The sequence below is a fragment of the Lissotriton helveticus genome, chromosome 2_1 (genome assembly GCF_964261635.1).
Source record: "Lissotriton helveticus chromosome 2_1, aLisHel1.1, whole genome shotgun sequence".
NCBI classification, from domain to species: Eukaryota; Metazoa; Chordata; class Amphibia; order Caudata; family Salamandridae; genus Lissotriton; species Lissotriton helveticus.
Window position 1 is genome coordinate 1,645,545,905 of NC_136059.1, and position 27,036 is coordinate 1,645,572,940.

Consider the following 27,036-nt stretch of genomic DNA (forward strand, 5'->3'; position numbering starts at 1 on the left):
CGCGCACCCGCAATCCACTGCTGATGATGTCACATATTACATCATTCATGACATGGTCAGTGACATCACTGATGACATCACTGATAACATCTCAAATGACATCACTGATGACATCACTGATGACATCTCAAATGAAATCACTGATAACATCTCAAATGACATCACTGATGACATCTCAAATGACATCACTGATGACATCTCATTTGACATCAATGACCACATCACTGATGATATCATTCATGTGACAATACAATGCATCTCCTCACACTTTAATATAATCTCTGTTACACCCAGTGTTAAATACAGAGTATAATTTTTGAAACCATTGACACACCAATACTAGTTACTACATACGCACTCAGTGATTCCTATGTTTACACACACATTCACTCATTTACTCATACAATCATTCATACATACAATCACTCATCTTTACAACACTATCATATGCACTCATACACCTATACAGACTCTCACACTCTGTCACTCATCCATGGAGTTACTCACACACCTAGTCAGTCCTGTAAATAATCAATCACACTTCCATTTTCTAATCTATACAGTTAAACATAGAGCACCTTACATTTTGAAACATATACTAACACATACATACTCTCTTATACAATCATTGATACAAGTACACATTGATCTGCACAGAGTCACACACCTCCCAGCCAGCCACACACACACTCAGTCTCCCATACAAATACTTGGGCAATCAATCAATAACCCATATAGTTACTCATATAGCTACTGACCAACACATGCAGCAGTTTACAGAACAACAGACATAATGATGCACAAATTAAGACAGTTTAGTCACTAACCCATGCACTCAGTGAGACACATTTAATCACTCACTCATACAGTCAGTCACGCACCTACTAAATCCTTCATCCAGACACTTCTACATCTACTCATTCTTCAATATGTAAAACATATTTAAACTTTTCAGAAACACACAGTCACTGGATGATGTCATCAGTGATGTCATTTGAGATGTCATCAGTGATGTCATCAGTGATGTCACTGACCATGTCATGAATGATGTAATATGTGACATCATCAGCAGTGGATTGCGGGTGCGCGATATATAGTTAGTGCAACTAACTATATATGGAATTTCAATGATTTTGTGTGAGTAAAATAAGGTTTTTTAAATGCTAATTCCTAACTATATATGGTCTATAACCTATGGTTTTTTCAGTGAATTTTCAAGGTTTTGTAAATGCTAATTCCTAACTATATATGGTCTATAACCTATGGTTTTTTCAGTGAATATATATATATATGGATATATAGCACTCGTGGAATCCTAGCAAGGCCCGTGAGGGGTGGAATGCCGAGCCGTACGAGATCATCGGCTTTTCAACATCAAAAGTCACCAATTACGCTCTGATCACATGATTTACACGATGGCGATTGGATGTGTAAATCATGTGATCAAGGCCAGTGAAGGAGGAAACTCGTCTTGTTATGTAGTAAAGCTTTACGGCACGTATTCCTGAGTGAGCATCTTCTTTCTTACAGAGTGAGAAGTAATTGGTGACTTTTAATATATATATATATGTGTGTGTGTGTGTGTGTGGGAGTGGGGTGGTGTATTTCGCTCTGGAAGATTATCACTGAAAATGTTGCATCGAAAGTAGATTAATCCGTACAATAAAGCAATATAATCGCATTGTACTGTATGTGCATTTCTATAGTGTCTCCTACCATTGAGGAGGCGCTGATTACTTTTAACATGTCTAGGCCAATATATCACGCAACAGAGGAAAGCAGCAAACAACTGCCGACCTCAAAGACCCAGTTTTCCATTTATTTACTCTTTTATTGTTTACCCTGTCCTCTGCATTACCTTTATCGCTGACACTAAACATGGTTATGTTTAGACAGACATAGCATGGCAAGCATGGACTCCATAATCTTCCCTGAAACCGATGAGGCTTAGGGTGGGTAATTGCAAGGATCCTTCTTCGGCCATTTTCAATTCAGTGGCAGCCACGTGCCAGACGTCAGGTATTAACCTAGTTTTCAGAGGTTCCTCAAAAATGAAATGTGAGGGTCTTGCCAAAAGTGCACTTAACTAATTAAGAACTCTTAGTCCTAATTACCTCAACCTGCCTCTTGATCAGTAAAACGCAGTTTAAAATGTCTTCAGATGTATCTGTAAACTTCCTCTTAGATGTTAAAGGGCGTTGATCTGTAAATACTGAAGAATAAGCTTTTAAAATGTTTTCTTCACTGGTGCGTTCTCTGCTTCTCTTCTCTCCTGGAAAACGTCTACTGTGGTTCTTGCGGGTGTGGCTTTCGTGTGTGCTGACTTAAATATGGTGAATGCATGGATGGCACTATGCATATTTAATATTTTTTTAAAAAGCACTTGCCAAGCCAGTAGGTCTATTTAAAATTATTTTATTAATGATTTTTTTTAAATGAAGACTTGGTTATGTTCGTTTCCCATATTGGAATAACCCCAATTTCATTAATCGTATCTCTAAGATAAAGAGCTGCACTGGAGTTAGTGTCCTTCTTTATTTCTCTCCATAGGAGCAGTGAGATCTCATTTTGATGGTCACTTTTTATTTGGTTCCAAACTTTAATAAAGTGGACTTGCCTTGCAACGTGCTGGTTTGTTAGACCAAACCCCATCCTTATTTGCGCTGGGGAAGCGTTCACTGGGAGATGGAAAAGCGCTCGGTATATTCTGGTTATAACTTTATTCAAAGTATCACTATCTTTACCCATTAGCGCTTCACTCCCATATGTAATAGTGGGTAAGAGTTTTGCACCAACAATGCTCAGGCGAGGACCATAGGTCAGGCTAGGGAGAGACTTTTTTTTTTATTTTATTAAAACCTTTATTATATTTATGCATAATACACAGCTGTCAGCCTACAACCCACTGGTCCGGCCGCTATGACATCAGACATTACACATTTCACGCAAGCGAGGCTCCCCGGCTGCCTACCCAGGGCAGGCGACGTAGCATTGTAACCGCGCACATGGCGTAAATTCAAAAATCGAATATTGTAGGTTTTGATTTAAGATTTAGTCGAATTCAAACTAACAACATAAAACACATTCACATGGCAAATAAACATGTACCGGGAGTCAAAGGGACAGGGCGGAATTAGTCACACAGCATAGTATGATAGGACATATGTATCGGGATGAAGGGTGATGATGAGATGGCTCAGTATATACTAATAGCAAATAGGAGCCTGGAACACCAACTAGGGAGACAACTGGACGTCAGAAGTGTATTCTAATGGAGGTGTGCAAACATTCCCTCTGTAATTGTTCCACCGGGACCAAATTCTACCCCATTTCTTGGGTTTGCCCCGGGCCACATACACCGTCTTTTCTCTGAACATACACCAGTCCATGTTCTCCTTCCAAGCCGCTATAGTAGGTGATCTGTGGGAGCCCCAAAGCTGTGCAATGTCCCTCTTGGCCACCATGTTACCAAGAGTCTCCCAAAGAGTCTGGGCCGTGTTGTAGTCCGTAGGTTCCCAGACATTGAGAAGACATCGTCTGGCCTCAGGCAAGAGAGAGACCCCCGTGACTCGTTCCAATATAGCATGCACTCTAGACCAGAAAGCAGCCACATCCGGACACTCCCAAATAATATGCAAAAAGTTCCCACTCATACCACAGCCACGCTTACATAACCCATCAAGAGAATAACCCATTCGCACCAGGCGCGGACCAGTGACATATGTACGGTGGAGGATCTTCAGCTGGACGAAACGGAGGCGGGCTGGGATGGCCACCTCCTTGCGGGAGGAGATGGCCATTTGCCAATCCTCATCATCCAGCTCCAAGCAGTCTGCGGTCCACGATGCTCTGAGGCGCTCAAGCAAGTCAACTCTGCTATTGATAAGCTTTTTATAAAGCAAAGATATGGTACTATCAGGCACATGGCCATCGAGGATGCGGTCTTCTAGAGGCGAGGATTCAGGGATCTCCGTCCCTGTGGGGAAGACAGAGGTCAAGGCGTGTCGCACCTGAATGTACCTGAAATATTCCTTGTCATCTAGCTCATATTCAATTTTGAGCGCCTCAAAAGTCTTAACACTACCCTTGGACCAGAGATCCTCCACCTTGCTTATACCAATCGTGTCCCATTTATCAAATCGTTTCATCCTCCACAAGTTACCCAGACGGTCAGAATCATACAGCGGGGTTGCCCGTGTCAACCGATCATCCCAACCCATGGCAGCATTCGCATCACGCCAGACCCGCACAGCAATTTTCGTGGGACCAGTCAGGGTACCCAGTGGCTTCCTGGAATACAGTGCCCTATTAAAATTTCCACCCGGGAGGAGATGTTTATCCATTGCAAAAGCAGGAGTATGACCAGGGGCGTATGTAACGTGATTGACCGCACTAAGCTGGGAGGCCCAATAGTAGCGTTTAATATCTGGGAGGGCAATGCCACCATCATACCATGGCAGGGTAAGCTTGGGCAAAGAGATTCGAGCACGCCCATCCCAAATTAGTTGCCTCTGAAGGCCCTCAACTTCACGGAAATATCCCGGAGGTACAGGATCAAAGAAGTTCTGAAGTGCGTATAAGAACCTGGGGAGCGACATCATCTTAAAGAGAGCCGCACGTCCCAATGGGGAAAGGGGCAGACGAGCCACCGCTGGACATCAAGTTTGAGCCGCTGGAGGGGGGCTCGGAGGTTACGTTCGTAGCGGATGGCAGAGTCCAACGAGACATATACCCCCAGGTACTTAAAACCAGCCTCAGCCACCAAAATCGGAAATCTACGGGGCAGCGGGGGGAGAACCCCGGCCAAAACGTAGACACAGGACTTGGTCCAATTGATGACGAGACCCGAGCTCTTCCCAAAGGAGGTCAGAACATCAAAAAGCACATTCAGAGACTTGCTAGGGGATGTGAGGTAGAGGAGGATGTCATCCGCATAAAGCGATACGCGATCCACAAAGTCGGGAGCCCACCGAATACCTCTGACCGAGGGTTCCCAACGAAGCCACTCGGCCAGCGGCTCCAGAGCGAGAGCAAACAGCAACGGAGACAATGGACAACCCTGACGGGTGCCACGTCCGAGCGTGAAAGTGCCAGAGACCCTGCCATTCACAACCACCTGGGCCAACGGTCGTTCATAAAGGAGCTGAAACCAGGCGATGAATTTAGAGCCAAACCCAAACTTAGCGAGAGCTGCCCAAAGATACGGCCATTCTATTGTATCAAAAGCCATGGTAGCATCGAGGGAAGCCAAAATGGCCGGCTCCGCCAGAGTCCCAGCTCTCGCGAGAACTCAGTGGAGTCTCCTGAGATTAAAGGCGGTATTCCGGTGCGGGATGAAGCTGACTGATCCGGATGGATCAAGTCGCCTACAACCTTAATCAGCTGATTAGCTAGCAATTTAGCGAGTATCTTGGGTTCTGCATTGAGTAATGAAATGGGCCTGTATGAAGCACAACGGTCGCGTGGCTTACCCTCCTTGTGAATCACAACAATGGTGGCCAGGCGCTGATCAACAGGAAGGAGACCAGTTTCGAGCGCTTCGAGAAACATATCCCTCAGATAGGGCGCCATTTTGTCGGGTCGCAGTTTGTAAAGCTCAATGGGCAAGCCATTGGGCCCCATGGCCTTACCAGATCGAAGGGAGCGAATGGCTCCAGCGACCTCATCCACTGTAAGGGGCGCATCCATCAAGGTCCTATCCTCCTCAGAAAGGCAGGGCAACGCGATATCGCGCAGCAACAAACGGGAGTCACACTCATCCCTATCGCTCACCGAAGCATAGACAGTCTGGAAATATTCCACAAAACAATCAACAATCCCAATCAGGTCAGACACACGTTCACCACTCAACCGTTCGGTCACCGGCACAACCCGATTCGCTCTCTCCTTCCTATCCAACCACGCAATGAGCTTACCCGCCTTATCACCCACATCATATATTCGACTCTGTTGCTCTCTATTCATAACCTTAGCAGCATCAGTCACCAGGGCTCTGTAATCGGCCTGCTTTAAAGCAAGGGAGTGTAAAGTTGCAGGGGTATCATTTCCACCTAGGTCACTCTCAAGTACTGCTATCTCATCTTCGAGATGCGCCAGTTCTACATGTTTGGCCTTCTTAGCCGCAGCAATCAATGACAGTGAACAACCATGAACAACAGTCATGAAAGCCTCCCACAATGAAACAGAGGAAGAAACTGACCCAACATTTTCGGTAAAGTAACAATCAATGGCCTTGATCAGTTCTGAGCGCGTCTTGGGGTTTCGCAAATGCCATGGATTTATAGGAGCAACTCTCCCCACACAACCAACCCCAGCCTCAACACTTAGCCACAATGGGGAATGATCCAAAATGCCCCTAGGGAGGTGACGGACCTCTCGCACAGAGGAGGACTGGGCAAACGGCAGTAAGAAATAATCAATTAGAGAGAGACTACCATGGGCCCCAGAATGGAATGTGTACTGTAGTTGTGCGGGATGTAGTGTTCTCCAACTATCAGCAAGCCCGAAGGTTTCAAGGAGCTCAGCAAGCCACATCTGGGAGTTCGGCAAATCTCTGGGCGGGTACCGATCTAAGTCGCCGGAGACCACAGAATTAAAATCCCCCCCCAAGGATAAGCAGACCATCAGGGAGCCCTAGCAAAAGCCGCCCAAGGTCAGCGTAGGTAGTAGCCTGTAGACCCGGGGGGATATATACACTAACTACTGAAAGCATCTTACCCTCCCATCTCCCCGAAATCGCGACATATCGGCCCCTGTCGTCCTGTGCTATCTCTTCAATTTCAAGGGGCAGAGAGGACCGAATCAGAATGCCCACCCCTCTAGAACCAGAGGTGAACCCGGCGTGAGCGACCAGTCGGTACCCACGTCTATTCATGGCCTGGCAAGCATTCCCTATCAAATGGGTCTCCTGCAATAAAACAATATCAGGGGAATGGCGTCGGAGGAACTGAGACACTACACCACGTTTTATCCTGTCTCCCAACCCATTAACGTTCCAGGACAACAATCGCAACTCACCCCCCCCATCCCAAAAAAAGACCGCTGCCCTCCCCCCCAGAAACCCTGCCACAGCAGGATGAGCGCAAAGAATACAGTGCCATGTGAAAGAAACAAATACAAAAACAATAACAATCCCCCCCACGCCCCCCAACAACCCCCCGTTACAACACCCCCCACCCTGCACCCCTGCTTACGACTCAAAAGCCACCCCAACTCGCAGTGTGCCTGTCGCCCTCTCATAACTACACTACACAAAGAACCCAGGAGGAGGAAGAGTCCCCTTACCCCAGAACCACCCTCGGGCTCGACCATATAAATAATAAAACAATAGGCATAACTCAGCTGATAAGCAAGTAATAAGAAACCGGACGTCGAGAACCACAATGTCACTCCTGATCCGATGCGCCCCCCTCGACTCCACCGGGGCGTCTGCTAAGATCGTCTCTTTTTGGCAGTGTATCAAGCCAGTCACTGGCGCAGTCTGGTCGATCAAAGAAAAGGGTTCGTTCCTCATATTCGATGCGCAGACGAGCTGGAAACAGCATCGCATATTTGAGGCCCAAGTCCCGCAGTCGCATCTTCACTCCCTGGAACCCCATTCTTTGTCTCTGGACCTGCAGAGTGAAATCCGGGTAGATGTTGATAGTACTGTTGTCGATCTTCAAGGGGCCACGACCACGGGAGACCTGAAGGATAGCATCTCGATCCCGGAAGTGGAAAAGTCTCGCAATAATAGGCCTCGGGGGGGGGGCCCCGGTTTAATCTTCCCACCCGGGAAACGATAAGCACGTTCAACAGCAAAGAATTTGCTGAGACCAGCGGGGGCAAGATGCTTGAGGATCAAGTCCTCCACAAGAAGGTCGACAGTAATGCCCTCGGGATTTTCCGGCAACCCCACCAGGCGTATATTGTTTCGCCGGGCCCTATTTTCATGCTCGTCCAGTCGTCGGGCCATCAAGTCGTGTGACGATCTTAGGTTACCGATCTCCGTCTGTGCATCCGCCACATCAGTAACAAGGCTGGAGGTCTTCAAATCCAAGGCTTTGACCCTCTCATTAGTTTTGGCAAAGTCGGCTCTGATAAGTGTGACATCAACAGCCACAGTATCAATTTTGGCGGCGAGGGCCTCATACTGTTGTCCCATATCAGCTTTCATTCCAGTAATGGCACTCATGAGGTCCTGGAGAGAAACCTCCGTTGGCGCAGTGGAGTCCGTCATTGGGTCTGCAAGAGTACGGCTAGTACCGCAGGGGGACCCCTTCGGTTGCGTGTAACGGTCCATAACATTAGACTGAGTAGGTCCCCCGCGGACCGGTGTCTTTGTCTTGCGCTTCTCGAACTCAGGTTTAAAGGCCATGTTGGGAGCTGCGCCCCGAAGGGGCCCACGGGACCTGGTGAAAATGGCCGACGTTGGTAGAGTCCAGAATTCGAAAGTTAGGGCCAAAATAGTACAAAATCGGTTGAGGGGTAGGCCAAGGATAAACCGATGTGGCAGGACACTGCAGCAGGTCGGAATTGCACCGTTTGTGGGAGCCGATCTGCTCGTTGAATAGTTACTCAAGAGTCCGAGGAGAAATCGAAACCGAAAGCGAGACTGAGGCCGACTGGGGAGAAGTCCCTCCGGCCGTTGTTGTTGACTTACTCCTCGGCCCAAGAAGCAGCAGAGTCCCCGGTCCCCTCAGGGGTGGGCCCAGAAAGCAGAAGTCGGCTTAAAATCGGTTTCATAACTACCATAATCTTGGTTTTTGTCTCATTTATAACCATTCCATTCTCTTTTGAGTAGGTATAGGTCCTTTTCATTAAACGCTGAAGGCCCAGTTTTGTGTGGCTCATAAGTATGACATCGTCGGCATACATCAGACTTGTGAGCCATCTATCCGCTATTTTCGGCGGATGCGTGTTTTCTTTGTCCAATAATCCTAGTAGGTCAGCAAGAAACAAATTAAAAAGAAGGGGGGCTAAAACACAACCCTGCTTCAATCCTTCATTGGCTGGGATCTCAGTAGATAGTGTGTGCCCGTCACCCATCCTCACCCTCACCCATGTCTCTGAGTATAGAAGGCGAATTAGCTTGAGCAGTGGAACCGGAATTTCAATTTTTTCTAGTTTTTCCCAGAGTAATTTTCGGTTTACGCAGTCTAATGCCGATTTAAAATCTATAAAACAGAGATATAAAGGTTGTTTTAATCTAAGCGATTTGTTCATAAGTATGGTGAGAATCATTATGTTAGTTGTAGTTCCTAGTCCTTGAATAAAGCCTGTTTGGTTTAAAGGCATTCTTTTTTCTTCAGCCACCCAGTCAGTTAGTTTGGTTAGTATTAATTAACCCTGGGCGGAGGAATCGGCTACGCCCACGGAGTAGGCGTAGTGTTGCCTTCTACGCATTTTGCGTAGACAGCGTAGCCGGCAACACTACGCCCACTCCGTGAGCGTAGCCGAGTCGGCCGCCACCCGCCTCCCTCCCGCCCTCCACTAGATACTTTATTTAAGCAATTACACTGATTAAAACAATTTTAAAGCACTTACCTTGTCCGGGGCTCGTCCGGGGCTCCCTCTTTGAATAGCGTCCTTTTCCTGGAAACAAATGCGCATGCGCGGGCGGCCGCGCATGCGCATTTGTCGGGAGAAATGCGCATGCGCGGCCGCCCGCGCATGCGCATTGGTATCCAGGAAAAGGACGCTATTCAAAGAGGGAGCCCCGGACGAGCCCCGGACAAGGTAAGTGCTTTAAAATTGTTTTAATCAGTGTAATTGCTTAAATAAAGTATGCAGGGGAGAGCGGGAGGGAGGTGCGTAGTGGGGCTACGCGGAGTGCGGGAGTGGGCGTAGCTTCTCGCCCTCTCCGCGTAGCTCCGCGGAGCCCCACTACGCCCCACTACGCCCAGGCCTAGTATTAATCTGGCAAATAGCTTGGCATCCGAGTCTTGCAATGTTATCAACCTGTAATTTTCTTTCAGTGCCCAATTTCCTTTTTTAAAGATTGGGGATATTAGAGATCCACGCCATGACTTAGGTACCCTTCCAGTCAACACGACTTCTAAGTACAGCTTCTGTAGGATTGTTGCCCATAGATCTGGATTTTCTTTCAACAGTGCAAATGGAATTCCATTTGGTCCTGGAGCACCGTTCTTCTGTCTTTTTATAAGTTTAATTAGCTCTTCTTTTTGTATGGGAAATTGCATATCTATATCACTCTCTTGGTAGATAGAGTAATTCTCATTGTCAGTCTTACGCCCCTGTTGCGTTTCCTTTGAGGAAGTGTATATAAGTTCTTGATTCAAATGACTCCTCAGGAACTTGACCCATTCCTGCTCAGTTAAGGGAGATGAGACTACTTGCTTGTTGGGTCTAGCAAGGCCATTGATAATGTACCAAAAGTCTCTTGAGTTCTTCTGTTTACTGGTGTGGAATATTTTTTCCCACATAGCTTCTTTCGCTTTATTTTTCTCGCTCCATATTAATTTCTTCAAATTCTGGTTTAATAACTTTAAATTTCCAGGATTATCCGTTTTTAAATACGATTTTTTGCTTAGTCTGATAATCCTATTTCGATCTTTCTTCAGTAATCTTATTGTATGTGGGAGGTTTAAATTTGCTTCATTTTCATTCTTCTGGTCATTCCCATATTTAGACCTTTTTTTCCTATTTGCCCTTGTGTTGTAGTCAACATCCCAGTCAGGTTTTCCCATTGTTCAATTGCTGTATTTGTTACAGTGTCTTTCAGGCATTTTTCCACGATCTTTTCCACTTGCTCATTCATTTCATTTTTATTACCTAAGTTCCAGATCAATTTTTTATAGTTAATAGTACTGCAATGCCCTTGGACCGTCTGATAGGTCCTTTTCATAGTTATTCCAATATCCATTAGTATTCATTGCTGGGTGTGATCACTCTCGTTTACTTTCGTTAGTTGGTATGAGGTGATGCTTTGAAACATATATAGGGTTGTCATGGTGTAGTCCATCCTAGATTTTGTCTTGTGCCCAAAATAACTATATCTTGGTGGGACATCCGTTCTTACTCTGCCGTTAATTGTTCGAAGACCCATAGCTTCCATATCCTTTACAAGTTTCTGACCCATTTTATTTCTATTGGAGTTGTTATCAATCCCTAGGTCCTGCTCAGGTATTAGCCATTGTTGATTTTGCAGTTGCGTGGCTTCATCTCTTAAGTGTGGTGACATTAAATTAAGATTAAAATCCCCGGTAATCAGAAATTCTGCTATCGGGTCCTCAAGCATACTATTAATTAGTACATTATTCAGCGTTCCACATGTTTTCTCCCTACTCTTGTTAGTGGGCAGTATATAAACAGTAATCAAATATATTGTTCTAGGTTTTTGATTATTTACTTTGTAGGTAAGTTTGATCATCAAAATGTTCGAATCATCTATTTCCACTTTCTTATGGTCAATGTGCAATGCATTAGAAATGAATATAGCCTGCCCCCCACTAGCTCGCCCGAACCTTTGCTCTTTTTTTGCATTTTCATAGTATCCTGCATAACCATGTAGCATAAATGGGTTAGTTTCCCATGTTTCCTGCAGCACTACAATATCTGGGTTTCCCACTATGGAATCTATATATGCGTTGTGAATTTTCCCCCTCAAACCGTTAATGTTCCATGAACATAGACTTATTGTTTCTTTGTGCTATTTGCTCCGATTTGTAATGGACTTCTGTATCATTGTATCTGATTACTATGGAGTGCCAAGTTGATCCATTTTTCATTTATTTCTGTGTTTCTTTCTACCTCTTTTTGCAAGGTGGGACATTCATTTTTTTCTGGAAATCTGCCAAGTGCATTTCTTAGGACTGATACAGTCTTTGTCCCTACCTTCTTTTGTTTCAGTGGAATATCAGCTTCTATAAAAGGGGTAGGGTAAACCTCTGGGATTTGTTTGGTGAGTATTATGCCCCAGGTTTTAAATATCTTTTGCTCCTTCATTATCTGATCAGCTATGGATATTGATGATAGTGAGATTAAGGTTGGGGTCTGGCTACTCTGGTCATCCTCCATAAATTGAACAGATATAATGTCATTAGTTACAATGTTATTGAGTGAAGGTATGGATGCGAAAAATCGCAGTAAATTCCCTCGATTAAGAATATCGTGTCTACCTCTAGAGCGGAATTCTGGTGTGAATTTGAGTTTCTCACTAATTTCAGTAGTGTGTTGATTTGCGGCCTCATTTTTCTTAGTTTGTTTCGTTGTATAGCTTACTGTTTTATTCCCATCCACGCTTTTAATCTGCAAATAGTCTCGTTCGTATATTATATCAAGGCTACTTTCTGCCCTTCTCTCTGTCAGGACAATGTCTTTTTTTGTATTTTTCTTCATACCTGCCTTGAGATGAGAATTCATTGTTTCCATCTCTTTAATAGAGATGCTTCCGTTCGTTGTATCAGAGTTATAAGTAGTTTGATCTCTTTCTTCTTTATTTTGGTTTTCATCCTGGTTAGGTTCCATTTGCAGACTCTCTGGCATACTGTTTATTACTCGTACTTCCACTACACTATTTTCTTCCCATACCTGGATTTGTGATTCATTTATTTTGTCAGTTTTTATCGAACTACGGACGTTTAGTGTTTGTTTTTCGAAGATAGGGAAGGAGTTGTTAGATCCTGAGCTAGGTGATTTGAGGTCCTCAGGTGGATTACTTGTAATATTCAGCTTCTGTTTCTCATTTTTTCTTGCTTGGCGGAGTTTTTTCTTTTGGCGTTTTGTCATCGTTGAGAAACCATCTGACTCAGTATCGTTCAAATTATGTTCGTTTTTGGAGACTCTACACGGGGCTTCACACAGGATTTCATTATCCAGATAATCCTTTGCCTGTGAAATATGTATGTTAACTGTATCATCAGATTGACTTATTAATTGGTGTGGTTCTATGGGATTAGAGTTGTCCGTACAATCCCCAGGTGTAATTTTTTTAATTCCCATCATACTTGTGATGTTCGTTTTAGGGTTATCCTTACTGTGATGGATGGTTCTTTTGGCATCATCTATTATGCTTGTTAATACTGCAGGTAAGGCTGATAGCTTATCCATGATAGGCACATAAATGCTGCCAGAGGATGTTTTTTCATTATCTCTTTGTACTCTGATTATCAGGTCATTTAATTGGGCCAGTTTGTTGTCAATCCCAGCCACATTATTTGCCATCATTGTTAGAAGGTCAATTTGTATATCCATTGTATTTGATTGGTAGTGAAGGGCTTCTAGGGTAAGGGTTGATGTTTGGTAGAAAATATCCCAGGGTTTGACTACACCCTGGTGTTTTGCTCCTATTTCTAATGTTTCATATTTGGATTGCTCAGCTCCCACGGAGTCTAGTGTTTGCTCCCTAATTTCAACCTTGTTGACATTGATGTCAGCCGCTTCCTTGGATATGTTATTAGTCCGAGTGCTCCTTTGGGATTCCTGATGATGATCTGGGTGTATTTCACTTTCCACAGAGATTATGCCTGACATTTTTGTTATCTCAACGTTAACTTCAAAAGGGATCCTTTGTGCTGTTTGCCCGGCTTGCTCAGTCATATCGTGGCAGTCTTGTTGGTTGAATTCCATAGATTGCGACAGCAATTTGTTTGCGGTAGTGACAACCAGGTTAGACATTACAGCTATATTATTTTCTTTCATCGTATAGCAATTTCTCATATCTTTTGAGGGTTGTTCCTGAGTTTTCCACAGCTGTTGGGCTCCAGTTTGTGATTCTAGATCCACAGATTCATTTTCATTCCAGATAAATTCTATTTGTTCCAATTCTTTTATTTCTTTGTTGTTTTGTGACTGATTTAGGGCATCAGTATTAGTATTAGTATTAAAAGGTTTCATAGGTGTTTGTAATTTGTCTTTGTCTTTATTTGTTTCCATTGTCATTGACATCATACCACCCGCAGGATCCTTCAGAAATTGAAATTTGTCTGGTATTTAAACAGATTTCTCGAACATCCGCGCAATCGGGGATACAAGAGATTGGTTCTGACCTGGAGTGTTTATTTTTAATTTTTTTGCTACATTTGATTGCTGCAGTTTTTTGTACGTTTAATTGCTGTTCCCACAGACCTTACCTTTCCTGATCTCATGTCTAGGACTGTGCTTCTAGTTATATATTTGCTTTTGCTCCTTGTGGGTACGATTTTGGTACGTTGTAGCACTCCTGCGCAGACCTACTACTCCCTTCTCATAGGCACTTAGTCTAGAACATAAGGATGCCAACCTCCTCAGTGTGCTCCCAAGCCTGTCTACTCCTTTTAGGCTCTGGAACCCTACCGCTTGCTGATCCACACGGCAGGTTAGACAGAGCAAGGAGCAGCTGCCGTCAGGGGGCAGCACTGCAGTGAGGACGGAGTAAGGGTGGATTAGGGTGTATGCGAATCCACAGAGCCTGAGCGGTGTGTTGTCTGAAGCCCCAAAGTTCTGTCTAATCAGTTCAGTTCAGTCTAATCACAACCTTTCGTGAGGTCTCCTGGGTAAGGGCTATGGGCTAAGGGTTATGGATTATGGATGTAAAGATTTCCACCTTGCCCCACCTTGCCCCATCAACCAATGACCTATTTACCTATTAACCCAATAACCCAGAGGTAGGTACTATATATGGGAAAAAAAGAAAAAAACCCTACCTCTTCAGATGTGGTTTGGGTACGCAACTCGCAGTTCGTAGTCCGTGGTGTGATCCTGGAGTAAGGCAAAAATGACAGGCTCCCCTCCCCTGCTTGGCAGTCTTGTTTTCACAGCGCTAGAGAGCGCTCACACCAACCAACCAACAGGCAGCAGGCAACAGTCTAATGGTACTCCAAGTGATCCCCTTTCCAATTCTGCAGTTCTTGTAAGGTTCCAGGCTACAGGTTACAAGTTACCGAAAGCAGGCTCGCACTGGCACTGACGCAAGCGGAGGGGTGCTGTTATCTCAGCGCTCAGCCTCAGACTCAGCTTAGGCAGTGCTCGCACCCTCTCACTCCCCGCCCGCCCGCACACTACGTCTCTGCCTGCTCCTCCCACACACTGTCGGACTCTCCCGATGTCCTGCCACGGCATGAAGCGAAGCGAAGCACACACGAGGAGCCCAACAGGGAGACCAACAACAGGCGGTCCGGTGAATCCTGACCCTGAATCTTGCCGTTTGTGCCCTGTATGGACCGTGTGCTCCTCAGCTGCTCTGCTGCTCCGCTGCTCCGCTGCTCCAACGTAGCTCCCTTGACGGATACGATGATGGGGGGCCGGAGACGGGAAGCAGGAGCGTTTCCGATGAGGCGTCTCTAGTGAATGGCGTTTTTCGACTCCAACACCACTCGTGAGCTCCCTCCAGTGGCAGCTTACAGCAAACGACTGTGAGTCTGCTATAGGTATGTACAGTGTGCAATAGGTGATTCTGCTGCTGTACTTTACATGATCTGCATGAGAGAAGCTTGTATTCCTTGTACTTGCACTCTCCATTGCTGCTGATTTTGGGAGAAGTGCATTATTATTATTATTATTATTATTATTAATTAGCATTTGTAGAGCGCATAGCTACCCAAATACATCTCAGCTCTAGCAGCATTAGACAGACAGGCAGACTAGATGGTTTTGAAACAACTAGGTTTGGAGGAGCTTCCGGAGGGAAAAATGATGGGTCACTGAGCGAAGATGCGGAGGAAGGGTGTTCCATAGTCTAGCAGTTTTGTATGAGAAGGAACAGCCTCCACATCTTTCCTTTTTCATCTTAGGGACTGAGGCTAAGAATAGGTTGGCTGATAGGAGGCATTTCCTGGGATGATAAAAAGTGATGAGAGAACGATTGACTGGGGGTCCTTTCCCCAAAGGGTCTTGTGAGCTATGCACAGAGATTTAAACATTATTTTCTCAATAACAGGCTGCCAGTGTAGAGTCTTCAAAGCCGGCTTGGCAAACTGGGTTTTGGGAATATTAAGCAGCATCCAAGCTGCACAGTTCTGTACGACTTGAAGTTTCGTTGTAGTTGACTTCGGGCCCCTAGATAGAGGGAGTTTCTGTAGTCCAGGCAAGAACAAATCAAAGCCTAGACCATGAGTATCCTTGCCGTCATGGGAAGGAGAGGTAAACTTTACGAAGCATTTTAAGGATGCCATTGCAGGTCGCTGCCAGTTTCACTGCTTGACGGTTGGATTTAAAGAACTCATCCAACCACCTACCTAGACTTTTGATCTTTGTTTTAGGGACCGAAGCAGGGGCAAGACAGTTTAGCCATGCCAGTCCAAGATCGGAGATGGAGGGGTTTCCCAGGACCATTAACTCTGCTTTATCTCCATCGAGCTTAAGATAGGAGTATTCCATCCTATTTCCCACTTTCTCTAAGCAGGATTCCAGGCCGGATGGGAAGTTCTGGGAGTGGTTCAGGGAGACAACCAGTTGAGTATCACTGGCATATGTGACAATATTAATCCTGTATGGCAGAACAATCTCTGCAAGAGGTTTCATATATACAATAAACAATGTGGGGCTCAACAACGAGCCTTTGGGCACTCCGCAGCTGAGCGGCAGGCTCTTGGAGGTATAACCTCCTTTGAAAACCTGGAACGTTCTGCCATCTAAGAAGGACTGCAACCAGGCGATGACCCCACATGAGACTCCGACGTTTCTGAGTCTGTTGATAAGGATGACATAATTTACAGTAGCAAATGCGGAGCTCAGATCAAGGAGGATAATAGCAACTATTCCTCCTTGGTCGAGGATTTTCTTAGACTCTTCGACCACCGCAAGAGGAGTGGTTTCTGTACCATGTTGTGGCCATAAAATGTTTTGGGAGCAGTGCAATAAGTTATGGGTTACTAAAAACTTAGAGAGAATCATATTAACATACAACAGGTAGGAGGGAGATGGGACGGTAGTTACCCAGAACTTCAGGGTTTGAGTGTGGCTTCTCAAGCAGTGCCTTCACCATGGCATGTTTCTAGGATGGTGGGACTTGTCCAGTGGAAATAGATAGACTTATCACTCCATGTATGACTGGGAGTACTACCTCCTCTGACTTGCATAAAAAATGGGGCGATGCTGGGTCAAGGGTAGAGCCGGACTTTACTTGGGAGAAAAGTTCTGATAAAATATACAAGTTCATGATTGGAAGTTACTCCAATAAGTGCTCAGTGTGAGGAGGGGAATTGTCCCTCATAAGAAGGTCACTAGGGCAGTAGGAGCGAAGAAATGTATTGTATATCTACTGGATTTTTATATATAAGAATTCTGCAAGTTCATTACAGTGGGCTGGAGTGACATCGGGTAGTATAACCTGAAGGGGAGGCTTTAGAATATTTTTTGCAATGCGAAACATTTGCTAGATTGGTGGTAGTTTCAGGGAGAGATTAAAGAAATTGTCCACAAGCTTCCGCAGGACGATAACTTAGGATTGCTGAAAAGGTGCAGTGGCAGAAAATGTGATTGAGAAGGAGAAGTTTTCACAGTCTGGTATAAGATCAGACTTAACATGGCATTTAAAAGAATAATTAAGAATGATTGCAATGCCTCCACCTTTCCTCTTTGCGTGGTCTTTCCGCTGGATATAATAACCAGGAGGGAGGGTTTGCACAAGATCAAGCTCAGAATTCTTATGAAGCCAAGTTTCTGTTAAAAATAATGAGTCAGATAGCTCCTCTTCTAAAAAAATGTAGAGTTCAGAGGAGTGTTTTGATAGGGATCCACAATTTAGTAAAAACATTTTGTAGGAAGGGAGGAGTCTGAGGAACTGGCTGCATCATTGGGATAGAACAAAGATTGAAAGAGCAGTGAGTACAAATGAGTCATCACTAGTTAAACAAATAGAATGGAGGCATTTATCTTTGTAAGGGATTCGCAACCTTAGGAGTTGGCTGGCAGAATATATAATTTTACTCACAGAAAAAGGGGCAGGGTTCTGGCCCCCGGACCCTGGTCAGATGCTGACGGGTGCAGATGGGCTTTCCTTTGGCGTGCCCGCTGTGTGCGTCCACTGCGTATCTGCATATCTGGTCCCATTTAGTAGAGGAGGAGCTCATGGAACACTGGAGCGCTGACCTAAATGGTATCGCCCAGTGTCTCCGCATGGTAAAATACAATGTGTCTGATTAAAAACTGAGATTCAAAACTTAAATTCTCAGGATGCGTACCCCAATTCCAAATTCAAATTCAAAAGTTCAACAATTCATGACATTTCAGTAAAACTGCTCTTGTATTGTAATGCTAGCCCCTCAGCTGCAGAAAGATCTGTGTTTCGCTAAACGCGTGTCCGCACAGTTGCTTTTCCCTGCTCATGCCTTTGTTAACTGGATATGACTCCTGTTGCAAGTGCAGCACCATTTTTAGTGGACTAGAATCAACTTTCTTTCTTTGCAAGCCTCATGTAATTAAAAATAATCATAAATAACAAAACATACTTATATACATACAAAGAGGGACTTTGGGTTTGTCGCTTCACATATGAGTCTGGGCAAGTGTTATTTACATTATGCCTCTGCCCTGCTGGTCAACACAGCATACGATATGGAGTACTGGTTCAGTCAATGGCTTCATGTCATCAGCCGGCTCACACCAACACATCTGCCTAAAAATGTGCACTCTATTGCAAGACTGGCGAGCCAATAGTTTGCTTTATTCATTCTTTAGTCTTTTAATATATTTTTAGTCCTCAGTGTGTGTTTTAACTATCTCTTCAAGTCAGTAATTCAAACCAATATTCCTTCATTTGTGCTGAGAAGAATTTTATTTTCCAATGTTATACATTATTACTGACTACTACGAAGAACAAACCATGTTTTATTCAAATCTTATGCGATGGATTTTTAAAAATGTATATTTTGTATTTCAAGCAGAGTGCCATTACACATATATGGAGTGTTTTATTATTTATTTCTTCTCTTTATTTTTGAGACATAGGCTTGTAATAAAACAAAAGCCATCACACCAGCTTTCCAAGGCTAGCACGATTGGCTTTGTCAGTGCTTGTTTTTTCCTGCTCACTTCATGCAGCAGCACTCGTTTATTTCACGATATCAGATCAATGCAAAATTGTGCAAACTTTTCGGCACACAATGTATCACACATTCACTATGCGGATCATCACGCATATGCACAGCTAGCAAAGAGTCCGTACCATCTTTTGTGCACATCAGCTGCTAGATTACTTTTATAACCTATGTCCCACATTTTTTCACTGTGTGGATCAGTGCAAATCAGTGCAACCTTATAACATTCTTACACATAGCACAGTGTGCATGCACCGTGCTGATCTCTACATGTACTTGTACAAACGTGATGTGCAGTCTCCTACATTTTTATCAGCCCAGGCAGACCTCTCTCTACGCTGCCTGCCTGTCAGAGAAGTTGGGTTTGCATGTACTCTGACGAAGAGCAATGCTGTCCAAGTGTGTGCGTGCTTTAACAAAACACATATGTATTGATAGGCAGTTGCAAGGTGATATTGGACAGTGTGGAAGGGGCTGCCAAAGGTTAACAACAGTGGCCCCTGGAGTAGGCTCCATTTGGCTCCTGCAGCTGCCGCAGCACACTCTCCGTTTTTACTCGGATGAGCCACCCGACCGTCAGCAATTAGCTGCTTGCACGTCACATCTCTTTCTTCCATTTTTACTCTGACGAGCCACCCGACCTTCAGCAACCTAGCTGCTTGCACCGCACACCTCTTTCTTCCATTCTTACTATGATGAGACACCCGACCTTCAGTAACCTAGCTACTTGCACTTCACACCTCTTTCTTCCATTTTTACACTGACGAGCCATCTGACCTTCAGCAATCTAGCTGCTTGCACCTCACACCTCTTTCTTCCATTTTTACTCTGATGAGCCACCCGACCTTCAGCAACCTAGCTGATTGCACCTCACACCTCTTTCTTCCATTTTTACTCTGATTAGCCATCCGACCTTCAGCAATCAAGCTGCTTGCTGCTTGCACCTCACACCTCTTCCATTTTTACTCTGATGAATCACCCGACCTTGCGAATCCTAGCTGCTTGCACCTCACACCTCTTTCTTCCATTTTTACTCTGATGAGCCACCCGACCTTCAGCAACCTAGCTGCTTGCACCTCACACCTCTTTCTTCCATTTTTACTCTGATGAGCCACCTGACCGTCATCAACCTAGCTGCTTGCACCTCACACCTCTTTCTTCCATTCTTACTATGATGAGCAACCCGACCTTCAGCAACCTAGCTTCTTGCACTTCACACCTCTTTCTTCCATTTTTACTCTGACGAGCCACCCGACCATCAGCAATTAGCTGCTTGCACGTCACATCTCTTTCTTCCATTTTTACTCTGACTAGCCACCTGACCTGCAGCAACCTAGCTGCTTGCACCTCACACCTCTTTCTTCCATTTTTACTCTGATGAGCCTTCCGACCTTCAGCAATCTAGCTGCTAGCTGCTTGCTGCTTGCACCTCACACCTCTTCCATTTTTACTCTGATGAGTCACCCGACTTTGCGAATCCTAGCTGCTTGCACCTCACACCTCTTTCTTCCATTTTTACTCTGATGAGCCACCCGACCTTCAGCAACCTAGCTGCTTGCACCTCACACCTCTTTCTTCCATTTTTACTCTGACGAGCGACCCCACCGTCAGCAATTAGCTGCTTGCACGTCACATCTCTTTCTTCCATTTTTACTCTGGCGAGCCACCCGACCTTCAGCAACCTAGCTGCCTGCACCGCACACCTCTTTCTTCCATTCTTACTATGATGAGCCACCCGATCTTCAGCAACCTAGCTTCTTGCACTTCACACCTCTTTCTTCCATTTTTACTCTGACGAGCCATCTGACCTTCAGCAATCTAGCTGCTTGCACCTCACACCTCTTTCTTCCATTTTTACTCTGATGAGCCACCCGACCTTCAGCAACCTAGCTGATTGCACCTCACACCTCTTTCTTCCATTTTTACTCTGATGAGCCATCCGACCTTCAGCAATCTAGCTGCTTGCTGCTTGCACCTCACACCTCTTCCATTTTTACTCTGATGAGTCACCTGACCTTGCGCATCCTAGCTGCTTGCACTTCACACCTCTTTCTTCCATTTTTACTCTGATGAGCCACCCGACCTTCAGCAACCTAGCTGCTTGCAGCTCACACGTCTTTCTTCCATTTTTACTCTGATGAGCCACCTGACCGTCATCAACCTAGATGCTTGCACCTCACACCTCTTTCTTCCATTTTTACTCTGACGAGCCACCCGACCTTCAGCAGCCTAGCTGCTTGCACCTCACACCTCTTTCTTCCATTTTTACTCTGATGAGCCATCTGACCTTCAGCAATCTAGCTGCTTGTACCTCACACCTCTTTCTTCCATTTTTACTCTGATGAGCCACCCGACATTCAGCAATTAGCTGCTTGCACGTCACATCTCTTTCTTCCATTTTTACTCTGATGAGCCACCCGACCTTCAGCAACCTAGCTGCTTGCACCGCACACCTCTTTCTTCCATTCTTACTATGATGAGCCACCCGACCTTCAGCAACCTAGCTGCTTGCACCTCACACCTCTTTCTTCCATTCTTACTATGATGAGCCACCCGACCTTAAGCAACCTAGCTTCTTGCACTTCACACCTCTTTCTTCCATTTTTACTCTGACGAGCGACCCCACCGTCAGCAATTAGGGGCTTGCACGTCACATCTCTTTCTTACATTTTTACTCTGGCGAGCCACCCGACCTTCAGCAACCTAGCTGCTTGCACCGCACACCTCTTTCTTCCATTCTTACTATGATGAGCCACCCGACCTTCAGCAACCCAGCTTCTTGCACTTCACACCTCTTTCTTCCATTTTTACTCTGACGAGCCATCTGACCTTCAGCAATCTAGCTGCTTGCACCTCACACCTCTTTCTTCCATTTTTACTCTGATGAGCCACCCGACCTTCAGCAACCTAGCTGATTGCACCTCACACCTCTTTCTTCCATTTTTACTCTGATGAGCCATCCGACCTTCAGCAATCTAGCTGCTTGCTGCTTGCACCTCACACCTCTTCCATTTTTACTCTGATGAGTCACCTGACCTTGCGCATCCTAGCTGCTTGCACTTCACACCTCTTTCTTCCATTTTTACTCTGATGAGCCACCCGACCTTCAGCAACCTAGCTGCTTGCAGCTCACACGTCTTTCTTCCATTTTTACTCTGATGAGCCACCTGACCGTCATCAACCTAGATGCTTGCACCTCACACCTCTTTCTTCCATTTTTACTCTGACGAGCCACCCGACCTTCAGCAGCCTAGCTGCTTGCACCTCACACCTCTTTCTTCCATTTTTACTCTGATGAGCCATCTGACCTTCAGCAATCTAGCTGCTTGTACCTCACACCTCTTTCTTCCATTTTTACTCTGATGAGCCACCCGACATTCAGCAATTAGCTGCTTGCACGTCACATCTCTTTCTTCCATTTTTACTCTGATGAGCCACCCGACCTTCAGCAACCTAGCTGCTTGCACCGCACACCTCTTTCTTCCATTCTTACTATGATGAGCCACCCGACCTTCAGCAACCTAGCTGCTTGCACCTCACACCTCTTTCTTCCATTCTTACTATGATGAGCCACCCGACCTTAAGCAACCTAGCTTCTTGCACTTCACACCTCTTTCTTCCATTTTTACTCTGACGAGCGACCCCACCGTCAGCAATTAGGGGCTTGCACGTCACATCTCTTTCTTACATTTTTACTCTGGCGAGCCACCCGACCTTCAGCAACCTAGCTGCTTGCACCGCACACCTCTTTCTTCCATTCTTACTATGATGAGCCACCCGACCTTCAGCAACCCAGCTTCTTGCACTTCACACCTCTTTCTTCCATTTTTACTCTGACGAGCCATCTGACCTTCAGCAATCTAGCTGCTTGCACCTCACACCTCTTTCTTCCATTTTTACTCTGATGAGCCACCCGACCTTCAGCAACCTAGCTGATTGCACCTCACACCTCTTTCTTCCATTTTTACTCTGATGAGCCATCCGACCTTCAGCAATCTAGCTGCTTGCTGCTTGCACCTCACACCTCTTCCATTTTTACTCTGATGAGTCACCCGACCTTGCGAATCCTAGCTGCTTGCACTTCACACCTCTTTCTTCCATTTTTACTCTGATGAGCCACCCGACCTTCAGCAACCTAGCTGCTTGCACCTCACACCTCTTTCTTCCATTTTTACTCTGATGAGCCACCTGACTGTCATCAACCTAGATGCTTGCACCTCACACCTCTTTCTTCCATTTTTACTCGGACGAGCCACCGGACCTTCAGCAGCCTAGCTGCTTGCACCTCACACCTCTTTCTTCCATTTTTACTCTGATGAGCCATCTGACCTTCAGCAATCTAGCTGCTTGTACCTCACACCTCTTTCTTCCATTTTTACTCTGATGAGCCACCCGTCATTCAGCAACCTAGCTGCTTGCACCTCACACCTCTTTCTTCCATTTTTACTCTGATGAGCCACCCGACCGTCAGCAATTAGCTGCTTGCACGTCAGATCTCTTTCTTCCATTTTTACTCTGATGAGCCACCCGACCTTCAGCAACCTAGCTGCTTGCACCGCACACCTCTTTCTTCCATTCTTACCATGATGAGCCACCCGACCTTCAGCAACCTAGCTTCTTGCACTTCACACCTCTTTCTTCCATTTTTACTCTGACGAGCCATCTGACCTTCAGCAATCTAGCTGCTTGCACCTCACACCTCTTTCTTCCATTTTTACTCTGATGAGCCACCCGACCTTCAGCAACCTAGCTGATTGCACCTCACAACTCTTTCTTCTATTTTTACTCTGATGAGCCATCCGACCTTCAGCAATCTAGCTGCTTGCTGCTTGCACCTCACACCTCTTCCATTTTTACTCTGATGAGTGACCCGACCTTGCGAATCCTAGCTGCTTGCACCTCACACCTCTTTCTTCCATTTTTACTCTGATGAGCCACCCGACCTTCAGCAACCTAGCTGCTTGCACCTCACACCTCTTTCTTCCATTTTTACTCTGATGAGCCACCTGACCGTCATCAACCTAGCTGCTTGCACCTCACACCTCTTTCTTCCATTTTTACTCTGACGAGCCACCCGACCTTCAGCAGCCTAGCTGCTTGCACCTCACCCCTCTTTCTTCCATTTTTACTCTGATGAGCCATCTGACCTTCAGCAATCTAGCTGCTTGCACCTCACACCTCTTTCTTCCATTTTTACTCTGACGAGCCACCCAACCTTCAGCAACCTAGCTGCTTGCACCTCACACCTCTTTCTTCCATTCTTACTATGATGAGCCACCCGACCTTCAGCAACCTAGCTACTTGCACTTCACTCCTCTTTCTTCCATTTTTACTCTGACGAGCCATCTGACCTACAGCAATCTAGCTGCTTGCACCTCACACCTCTTTCTTCCATTTTTACTCTGATGAGCCACCCGATCTTCAGCAACCTAGCTGATTGCACCTCACACCTCTTTCTTCCATTTGTACTCTGATGAGCCATCCGACCTTCAGCAATCAAGCTGCTTGCTGCTTGCACCTCACACCTCTTCCATTTTTACTCTGATGAATCACCCGACCTTGCGAATCCTAGCTGCTTGCACCTCACACCTCTTTCTTCCATTTTTACTCTGATGAGCCACCCGACCTTCAGCAACCTAGCTGCTTGCACCTCACACCTCTTTCTTCCATTCTTACTATGATGAGCAACCCGACCTTCAGCAACCTAGCTTCTTGCACTTCACACCTCTTTCTTCCATTTTTACTCTGACGAGCCACCCGACCGTCAGCAATTAGCTGCTTGCACGTCACATCTCTTTCTTCCATTTTTACTCTGACGAGCCACCTGACTTGCAGCAACCTAGCTGCTTGCACCTCACACCTCTTTCTTCCATTTTTACTCTGATGAGCCTTCCAACCTTCAGCAATCTAGCTGCGTGCTGCTTGCACCTCACACCTCTTCCATTTTTACTCTGATGAGTCACCCGACTTTGCAAATCCTAGCTGCTTGCACCTCACACCTCTTTCTTCCATTTTTACTCTGATGAGGCACCCGACCTTCAGCAACCTAGCTGATTGCACCTCACACCTCTTTCTTCCATTCTTACTATGATGAGCCACCCGACCTTCAGCAACCTAGCTTCTTGCACTTCACACCTCTTTCTTCCATTTTTACTCTGATGAGTCACCCGACCTTGCGAATCCTAGCTGCTTGCACTTCACACCTCTTTCTTCCATTTTTACTCTGATGAGCCACCCGACCTTCAGCAACCTAGCTGCTTGCACCTAACACCTCTTTCTTCCATTTTTACTCTGATGAGCCACCTGACTGTCATCAACCCAGATGCTTGCACCTCACACCTCTTTCTTCCATTTTTACTCTGATGAGCCACCCGACCTTCAGCAGCCTAGCTGCTTGCACCTCACACCTCTTTCTTCCATTTTTACTCTGATGAGCCATCTGACCTTCAGCAATCTAGCTGCTTGTACCTCACACCTCTTTCTTCCATTTTTACTCCGATGAGCCACCCGACATTCAGCAACCTAGCTGCTTACACCTCACACCTCTTTCTTCCATTTTTACTCTGATGAGCCACCCGACCGTCAGCAATTAGCTGCTTGCACGTCACATCTCTTTCTTCCATTTTTACTCTGATGAGCCACCCGACCTTCAGCAACCTAGCTGCTTGCACCGCACACCTCTTTCTTCCATTCTTACTATGATGAGCCACCCGACCTTCAGCAACCTAGCTTCTTGCACTTCACACCTCTTTCTTCCATTTTTACTCTGACGAGCCATCTGACCTTCAGCAACCTAGCTTCTTGCACTTCACACCTCTTTCTTCCATTTTTACTCTGACGAGCCATCTGACCTTCAGCAACCTAGCTGCTTACACCTCACACCTCTTTCTTCCATTTTTACTCTGATGAGCCACCCGACCGTCAGCAATTAGCTGCTTGCACGTTACATCTCTTTCTTCCATTTTTACTCTGATGAGCCACCCGACCTTCAGCAACCTAGCTGCTTACACCGCACACCTCTTTCTTCCATTCTTACTATGATGAGCCACCCGACCTTCAGCAACCTAGCTTCTTGCACTTCACACCTCTTTCTTCCATTTTTACTCTGACGAGCCATCTGACCTTCAGCAATCTAGCTGCTTGCACCTCACACCTCTTTCTTCCATTTTTACTCTGATGAGCCACCCGACCTTCAGCAACCTAGCTGATTGCACCTCACAACTCTTTCTTCTATTTTTACTCTGATGAGCCATCCGACCTTCAGCAACCTAGCTGCTTGCACCTCACACCTCTTTCTTCCATTCTTACTATGATGAGCCATCCGACCTTCAGCAACCTAGCTACTTGCACTTCACTCCTCTTTCTTCCATTTTTACTCTGACGAGCCATCTGACCTACAGCAATCTAGCTGCTTGCACCTCACACCTCTTTCTTCCATTTTTACTCTGATGAGCCACCCGATCTTCAGCAACCTAGCTGATTGCACCTCACACCTCTTTCTTCCATTTGTACTCTGATGAGCCATCCGACCTTCAGCAATCAAGCTGCTTGCTGCTTGCACCTCACACCTCTTCCATTTTTACTCTGATGAATCACCCGACCTTGCGAATCCTAGCTGCTTGCACCTCACACCTCTTTCTTCCATTTTTACTCTGATGAGCCACCCGACCTTCAGCAACCTAGCTGCTTGCACCTCACACCTCTTTCTTCCATTCTTACTATGATGAGCAACCCGACCTTCAGCAACCTACCTTCTTGCACTTCACACCTCTTTCTTCCATTTTTACTCTGACGAGCCACCCGACCGTCAGCAATTAGCTGCTTGCACGTCACATCTCTTTCTTCCATTTTTACTCTGACGAGCCACCTGACTTGCAGCAACCTAGCTGCTTGCACCTCACACCTCTTTCTTCCATTTTTACTCTGATGAGCCTTCCAACCTTCAGCAATCTAGCTGCGTGCTGCTTGCACCTCACACCTCTTCCATTTTTACTCTGATGAGTCACCCGACTTTGCAAATCCTAGCTGCTTGCACCTCACACCTCTTTCTTCCATTTTTACTCTGATGAGGCACCCGACC